Below are 9,087 nucleotides of genomic sequence, written 5' to 3'. Positions count from 1 at the left end.
GGGCTAATGTGGACTTTTTCTGTATGTAGTTAACGTTCACACTTGGGCCAAGGAAGACTGCCAAATCTGAGCCTCACCTGGGGAAGGCTTTGCCATTCTATGATTCTGATGCATTGGCATCCTTGACATGACCTTGTCCATGTCAAACAATGTACACCCACTCGGGACTTCACTTGCTCCCTATAGGCCTAGCCTTAAAGGATTTGGCGTTTCTGCCTAAAACAGAGCAGGACCAGAGAGGAGTTTCAGAGACAACGTTGACATCAAGTAAGTAAGGGCACTTGGTGCTGCCTCTTGTACTTGAAGGCCTGAGGCTGATTTGGTAATGCCATTATACTGTTAGGAACTGTTCAGAGATGGGGTTGTAGAGCCATGTTTAATAGCTTCAAAGGGCAGAATGGGATTTGAAACCCAGATTCTCTGACCATAAGCTTTGAGCCATTCTGGCTCTTAGTCTCCCCCTGCAGGTCTCAGCCTTCCCCTTGGCAACCTGAGATCAAAAAGAACTTGTTAAGAACCTGCTCAGTGGGCTCTGGCTGAGCTGCACAAGTTTCAGCATTTGTTAGAGGAACCAAGGGCTTGGCTGGACTCTTCTCCCCCTGCATACATCCTCATCTCACAGCAACCCAGTTCTGTAGCCCTCCTCTCCTAAAGAGGGCATTTTTGGCTTGTGGTCTAGACTGCCCTTCCCTACCCACTCTGCTTTAGTGGATCCAGCTGTCAGTGTTAGGGAAATTACATCAAAGTTAACTACAGGAACATGTATCCCATGGGTGACTGGTTATACCTGGGGTTTGTAAGTTAGTTTCTTACCTGTTGTTGCTAAACCAGTAACTGTATTAGATCTTGCTGTACCTGCTCCATGTAAGTCAGTCACGCTCCTGATTTATTTTTGTTGGTTGGTGGAAGGTGAGGCAAAATTTATATAGCTAAGGTTGGCCTTAATCATCGAGTGATCCTCCTGCCTCAGCCTCAGAAATGCTGGGGTTATAGGCATATACCACATGGACTAGCACATGCCTTTAATCCCAGCACTGGGGAGGCAGAGCAAGGTGAATCTCTGGGTTTGACGCCAGCCTGGTCTACAGACCAGCTAGGGCTGTTACAAGGAGAAACTCTCAAAAAAACATAATGAGTGAATGAATGAGAAAACTGAAGTACAGAGAACCCTACTATTGCCGCCTTTGGGATGGGTCAGTGTGGGTGGGTGTGTGCGCCATGGAGGCCAGAACCTTGAGCTTCACTGGTTGCCCATCCCTGCCCCGTTCTCCCAGCTTGCAAGCAGTGAATTATAGGTGTGGTGGGTATGCACAGACCTAGGCTGAGGATCTAGAATCTAGCCTGAGGTCATAGCATTTGTCCTGGGCTATAGTGCTGTGTGGTTGCCTGACTCCAGAGCTCCTGCTCTCAATACATATTTTTTTTAGTCACAAACACACATAGCCAGTTGGGTTTCAGAAGCAGAGTCTCAAGACCAGTGACTGCTGAGTTCTGGCTGCTGGGTGGAAAGGACAATTGACAGGGTTCTCTATGTGGCTTGGCACCTTTCAGGTGCCCATCATCTCAGCATCTCTCTTTTCATTTAGTCTCCCTTACTGTTTAAGTTGGGAGATATGACCGTCCATCTACAAAACCTGGACCTCCCTTTCTGTGACACCTACTGTCTGAATGTTCTTCAAAGACTAACAACGTTTCAGGCATACAAGTTCTAAATCCACCCAAAACTTCTCAAGCATGCTCTGTACTCAGAGTGCACATTTTAAAAAAGAAGCAACAGAAGGGTTTTAGCCTGAATGTGTCCTCTTCCCCTCCCCCACCAGGTCTGATGTTGAAATCCTAAAATCCAGGATAATGGTGTTAGGGGGCAGGGCCTTTGGAGGTAACTAGGTCATGGCAGCTTTAGCTTTGTGAAGAGGCTATCCTCTGTAAAAGAAGAGAAATGCAAGCCTAGCTCGGTGGCACATGCTGTAATCCCAGCCCTCAGAAGGCTCAGGGTTATAAATTCACACCAGCCTGGGTTACATGAGACCATATCTAAGATTTTTGAAACTTAAAAGTTTGAGAACTACTCCACTAAGTTTGCCACAAATAGTGTTAAAGCTCTGGCCTGCAAGGCCAAGGGGCTTGGGAAGTCTGCTCATCACAGGTCTGTGGGGTCTGTTGCAGTTTCAACACTGATTAAGTAGATATGGCCCTTGCCCTCAAGAAATGTGGTAGGGGCATGTGGTTCAGTGGTTAAGAGAATTGCTCTTGCAGAGGATCTCGGTTTGGTTCACAGCACCCATGTGGCTCACAACTAATTGGTAACTCCAGTTCCGGGGGATCTGATGCCCTTTTCCAGGCTCCAACGGCAACCAAGCACAAACCTCACACACATGCACACTTGAAGCAAACACACACATAACATTAGATCTAAAAGAAAAATAAGTAAAGTTGTGTAGTATAGAATAATCAAATAACTGCATAAATACAATTTTTCAGGTTTAGGAGATGACTCAGTGAGAAAAGCACTTGCCTGAGGACTGGGGTTCAGATCCCCAGAGCTTGTATCAAAAGCCTGTCATGGCTACAGTTACAGCTATCAACCCAGTGCTGTCCTACTTCCACACCTGGAGAGACCCTGTATGGGTGGAATAAGGTGGAGAGCAGTAGAGCAAAACACCTGATGTCCTCTGGCCTCTATGAACACAACTCAAACGGAAAACAATAATAGTTGGACATCTCTGAGCCAGAGTGGAAGACCAGGACTGTAATCCAGCTCTGGGGAGTGGAAAGCAGAAAGATTACAAATTCAAAACTAGCTGGGTGTTGGTAGTGCACACCTTTAATTCCAGCACTCGGGAAGCAGAGACAGGCTCATCTCTGTGAGTTGGAGGCCAGCCTGGTCTACAGAGCTAGTTCCAGGACAGGCTCCAAAACAATACCCAAAAAAAAAAAAAAAAAAAAAAAAAAAAATCAAAACTAGCCTAGGCGACAGAGTAAGACCCTGTCTCCAAAACAAGGCCTGGTGGTGGTGCACACCTTAATTTCAGCAATGATTACTATATCCCAGTATGCCACAAAAAAAAAAAAAAAAAAAAAAAAATCAAAAGTAACAAAATCTTAACAGTTCCTATCTCCCTGTCTTGTTTTTGTTTTTTGAGACAGGGTTTCTCTGTGTGTCCCTTGCTGTTCTGGAACTCTCTCTATAGACCAGGCTGGCCTGAAACTCAGATCTGCCTGCTTCTGCCTCCTAAGTGCTGGGATCAAAGGCGTGTGTCACCACACCCAGCTAACAGTTCTCATCTTCAAGCTGCAGAGATGACTTAAAGGTTAAGGGCTCTTCTAAAGGACCCAAGTTCAGTTCCCAGCACCCACATGGTGGCTCACAACTGCCCGTAACTCCAGTTCCGGGGATCGGATGCTCTCTTCTGGTCTCCACAGGCACCAGGATGCATGCGCAATCATACATTCAAGTAAACACCCATACACTTAAAAATTTTAAAAAGGTAAAAACACTTCCCATTATCTACTTTCACTGAGAAGAGAGGGAAAGAAGAACACAGACTTGGCTGTCCCTGAAGGATGAAAATGTTACAGAGGAGCCAGGAAATGGGAGAAAGAACAGCTTGAAAGCAGTCCCTACCCATCCAAGGAGTCCTAAAGTCCTTAAGAATTCCCATTGGCTGCTCTTCCAGAGGTCCTAAGTTCAATTCCCGGTACCCACATGGTGGCTCACAACCATCTGGAATGAGAACTGGTGCCCACTGCTGTCATGTAGGCATTGTAAAGGAAAAGGCCCAACCAAAGACACACCCTCAGCAGAGCCAAAGATACACACTTTGTCCCTGGAATCAGAGCCAGTGAAAGGAAGACACTCTGGTCCTAAAATTAAAGCCAAAAGGCTAAAAAAGGGACAGCGAAAGAAAGAAACTTGGCCCTGAAATAGAGCCAAATCTGACCCTAAACCTGTGCAGAAAACCAACCAATCCCTGAGCACCAGATCTAGCCAGTCTGAGCTCAGGGATTAAAATCTGACCAATCCCGACTCTGGAAATCTTCCTAGGAAAACTGCACCCCATAAGAAGCCTTATGTAAACCCCGTGTCTGTTCAGCTTGTGACTGTTCGCTCCCTGGTTGTCACCCTCACAGAGGACAGCCACTCTTCTGGATTCTTTCCTCCCAATAAATCTCTTGAATGATATTTGGGTGAGAACTTCTTCCACCATGTTTGCTAGAGCAGAGATGCCCCTGAGTGGAGTGGGCAAAGTGAAGTTGTTACACTCCACTCTCTGGGGGACTGGAGCTGAACTCTAACAACTTCACCAGGGAAACCTCTCCTGCAAGAGCCGGGAAGCCTTTCCCTGGAGCAGGGCTGTAAGCTGCTATGCTTACTGTGTTAGACCCTAATTCTGGGGTCCTGATGTGCCAGTGGGAGAGCCCCTCGACACAAACACCAAAACCTGGAGATGCAACAAGCAAGAGGTGTTTATTGAACGAGTGCACTCAGGTGTCAGCAATCCGAGGAAAGCTGCACACCCCCCAAAGGGTTCAGCCTCCTTTTTATAGAGACAAGCCATAAATCAACATACATGCATGGGGCACAAGGTGATTGATTACAAAGTATGATCTCATGTTTGAGAGATCACCCACGAATGACCTGTTTTTATTCAAGGGATAAACCATAGAATGACTTGGGAAGTCCCCAGACTGTCGATTGCCCAGAAGTGATCCAGACAGGGCTGTTCATCTGGAATCATTTGTTCCAGGGTTGGGGGGCCTATTTCCTTGTTGTGGGCCAAAACCTGTGAGAAACCTTTTTCATACTCTGGCTTACTCTTGGCTGTACATTTAGAGCCTTCAGTTATTCCACAAAGGTTTGATGATTTTGTAACTAGCCCTATTTAACAAGATCAGCCTAGCATACAACCACTAGCCTCATCACCATAGTAACCTTTCTTGTTCTCATAATTCCTGTTTTTTCCTCTCATGTCAAAGTCCATTCTTTATGATTTTCTATATTCCACTTACAAGAATTATTCTCCTGTCCCTTTCCTACATCCTTGCTCTGCAAACTAAAATCTTTTAACTGTGACTTGTGGTATTCCTTGGCTCGTGAGTGCCAGAGTTCCTGTTCATCCCATCCAAGCCTTCAAAATGCTTACAGGTGCGCGCACGTACACACACACACACACACACACACACACACACACACACACACACACACACACACACATATATATATATATATATATATAATATATGTATATTTTAATTCCCACTGGTGCTGGTGAGATGGCTCAGCAGATGAAAGTGCTTGCTGCCAAGACTGCTTGGTCCTAGGGAGAAACATGGTGGCTCACAACCATCTGTAATGAGATCTTCTGGCTTGCAGGAATGCATGCAGGCAGAAAACTATGTAACTAATAAACAAATCTTTTTAAAAAAGAAAAAACATGTAATCAGGTCATTAAAAAGAAAAGAAGTACGGGTTTATTTAAGTTATAAGAGCTAGTTAGAAGGCTGGACATTGGTGGCACACACCTTTAGTCCCAGCACTTGGGAGGCAGAGGCAGGTGGTTCTCTGTGAGTTCGAGGCCAGCCTGGTCTACAGCGCTAGTTCCAGGACAGGCTCCAAAGCTACAGAGAAACCTTGTCTCCAAAAATTAAAAAAAAAAAAAAAAAAAAAAGGGTGGGGGAGAGCCTAAGCTGGGAGGTGGTGGCTCACCACCCTTGGGAGGCAGAGGTAGTCAGGTCTCCATGGCCAGCCTGGTCTACAGAGCTAGTTCTGGGACAGCTAGGGCCGATACTCAGAGAAGCCCTGTCTGGAAAAAAACAAAGAAACAAAAAACAACAGCAACAACAAAAACCTAAGCTGAGGCTGAGCTTCCATAATTAATAATAGTTCTCTGTGTCACTTTTTGTGAGCTGGCGGTCCCAGTGAGAAAGTCTGTCTACAAGTTGTACCAGCTGGGGACTGAGCATGTGTGAGGCTATGGAAGTCTTATGCAGGAAGTGGAATCCTTGAGGCCACAGCACAAACCCTTTCATCCTTTAGCTGCTCTTGGTCGTGGTTTTCATCGCAGAAATAGAAAAACAAACTAGAGCGTTGCATAGGGAACTAAGGAACCGAATGACATCCTGTTATTCAACATTCTCAAATAATTCATCCAAATGACCAGTCCCACATATCGGCACAGTGAATGATTTTCAGCACCATGCACCAAGTGTGCCTGTGTGGCAGGTGACCTCGGTCTGCCCCATGGAACCATGGGACACTGCAGACCTGACAGCACGCCATGACCAAGGTTAGCTCATAAAAGACACTGGTTTCTACCTTGGCTTGTCTTGACTCACTCTGGAGACAGCCAACTTCTGTCATATCATAGGCTTACTCAAACCGTCCACCCCGCAAGGACGCCAGGCCTGCATAAACTTGCTCTCAGCTGAATACTCTGTCTTGGACCTTCAGGTGACTTTAGGCTCCTGAGAGACCCCGAGTTAGAAGCCACCTAAGAAGGCCACTCCCAAATTCAATGTTTGACTCAGAAACTGTAAGATCATAGGTCTTAATGGTTGTTTGAAGCCTAATGGTTTAATAACCACGGAGTTGTTGTATGACAAAAGAGACCCAGTGCTAACGGGCGGTGGGCAGAGCCGGGATAGTTTTAAAGCCTAAGAAGGAAGCATTCTTTCCACCTTTGAATCTGCTCTCACCCAAGAATCTTGTTTTGACTAGGGAATCATTACAAACGAACTACCAAAGCAGAGGGTTAAGAAGCACCTATGTCTGGCCAGGTGTGGTGACATGTCCCTGGAACTCCAAGACTTAGAAGGTGGAGGTCAGAGGCCAACCTGTGTTATCTAATGAGACCATTTCTCTAAACAAAACAAACACCAGCCAAACAACAAAACAGACCAATAAGAGGGAGGAGTGCTTGCTACCAAACAAGATGACTGAGTTAGATTCCCCAGGATCTATATAATGGAAAGAGAACAGATTCTGGCAAGTTGTCCTCCATAGTAGCACACACACACACACACACACACACACACACAAAGACACACACAAAGACACATACAATTTAAAAAGTAAGAAATGTGCTTGTGATACTGGGAATGTGTTGACTGTCATGTATCTAAGCACCTCTGCTGGCACCATGGCCCCCCATTATCTCAGATGTGTGACTACTGAAGTATTCCCAGACCTTTAGCTCATGGGGAAGTGGCCCAGGAAAGAGCCACAGAGCTAATCACAGACCAGATAGATGTCTGTTCAAAGCTACAATTTTGCTGAGTTTCCTTGCCTGTAGCTAATTGATTCAACACAATGACTTCTGTGTATCTGGCCTTTCTCTCCTCTAGAGTGTTCTAGGAGGATGTGTTTCAGGATTACTACCAGATGAGTTCAAAGCCTGGCCACTTCCTTTCAGGCTCTGTTTTCGTCATCTTCAAATTGGAGATTAACTTAAGTGATAGCCTCTTTCCCTTAAAGTTCAGGGAGCTGGCCCAGTGGATACAGTGTTTGCCACACACAGCTAGGATCTTAGTAAGGATCCCAAACACCCATGTAAAAGCAGGGTGTGGGGGCATGTGTCTGTGCCCCCAGTGCTGGGGTAGGGGAGAGTCAGCGTTCTCCAGGGAGTCACTGGGCAGCCTGTCTAGCCGAAACAGCTTCAAGTTCACTGAGAGACCCTGACTTAAAAGAAAAAAGAAAAACTTGAGTGCTGGAGACTTGCTGCTCTTCTAGAGGGTCCACTTGCAATCCCCAGCACCCACTTCCAGCAGCTCACAGCTACCTGGAACTCCAGCTCCAGGGGTCTGTTGCTTTCCCCTTCCTGTGCAGGCGCCTGCACTCATGTGCACATACATACCCACACATCCACACCCATATACACAAAGAAATTTTTTAAAAAAATCTTTCAAAAACATGGAGCATGATAGAGGCAGACACACCAACAGTCAACTTCTGTCCCCATATCCACACACATTGGTAAGTGCATCTGCACACACACATACATACACAGCTATGCACACTCACACACACACAAAACTGCCCACAGAAATACTGCTACATAATGTACTGTGTTGTGAAAGTGGGAATAATTCATGATTTTAAGCTATTCTGAAACAGTGGAGCCTACCCAGTTCACAAATATTTCTGAACAAATAGATGTTGGGGCTGTTCTTTACCAACTTAGTTTGGGCACTCCTGAGTCAGCTGTGAAGGGGAAGGAATCTCCAGAAGATTCTCTTTCTCAGCACCTCTGGGTTTTCTCCCTCTCTGGATGAGGGGGGGAAGAAGAAAATGCTCTACTTTAGAGACAAAATCATTTCACCTGGAAAGTGTGATGACTTTCAGTCCTTTTGATGTCAGTCCCCAATATCAAAGCCATTCCATGTGAGCACTTGATTCAAAATGGAAACATAAAGGTCCTTGAAATAGCATATGGGAAAGCAACCGGATGATCAGGGGGTTAAGTTGCTTGCCCTGATCTCGTTTTTAGTAAGTAGTGGCATTTGGATTTGATGATAGTTGCTAACAATTGAATTCTTAGCTTGGGACAGACATTCATTGCACTGAGTTGTCTGTTCTGGTTTGGTTTTGGGACAGGGTCTGTTATGTGCCCAGGATGAGCTTGAATGTGAGATCCTCCAGCATCAGCCTCTCCAACGCTGGATTTTCATGAGAACTACCACACCTGTGTGTTGAGTGCTTCTTTTTTTTTGGGGGGGGGTTCAAGACAAGATTTCTCTGTGTAGTCCTGACTGTCCTGAAACTCAAATCTGTAGACCAGGCTGGCCTTGAACCTGAGGTCTGCCTGCCTCTGCCTCCTTTGTGAATGCTGGGATAAAAGGCATGTGCCACCACCGCCCTGCATGTTGAGTTTTTGAGTCATATTCTTCCACCTACTATTTATTCACTGTGACTACTAAACAGATACTATCATGCCACAGATAGATAAGGAAACAGTTTCAGAATAGGAAAAAAACAGCTTTTTTTCTAGTGTCACATCCCCAGTGGCAGACCCAGCATTTGCACTTCAGGTCTGGTGGTGGTTATAGCCTGCAATCAAGAAAGTAGCTATAGGCTATGGAGATGACTCA

This window comes from Phodopus roborovskii, unplaced genomic scaffold (assembly GCF_943737965.1).
Source record: "Phodopus roborovskii unplaced genomic scaffold, PHOROB, whole genome shotgun sequence".
NCBI lineage: Eukaryota > Metazoa > Chordata > Mammalia > Rodentia > Cricetidae > Phodopus > Phodopus roborovskii.
The sequence above is the reverse complement of the archived record's forward strand: the minus strand, read 5'-3'. Positions refer to the sequence as shown.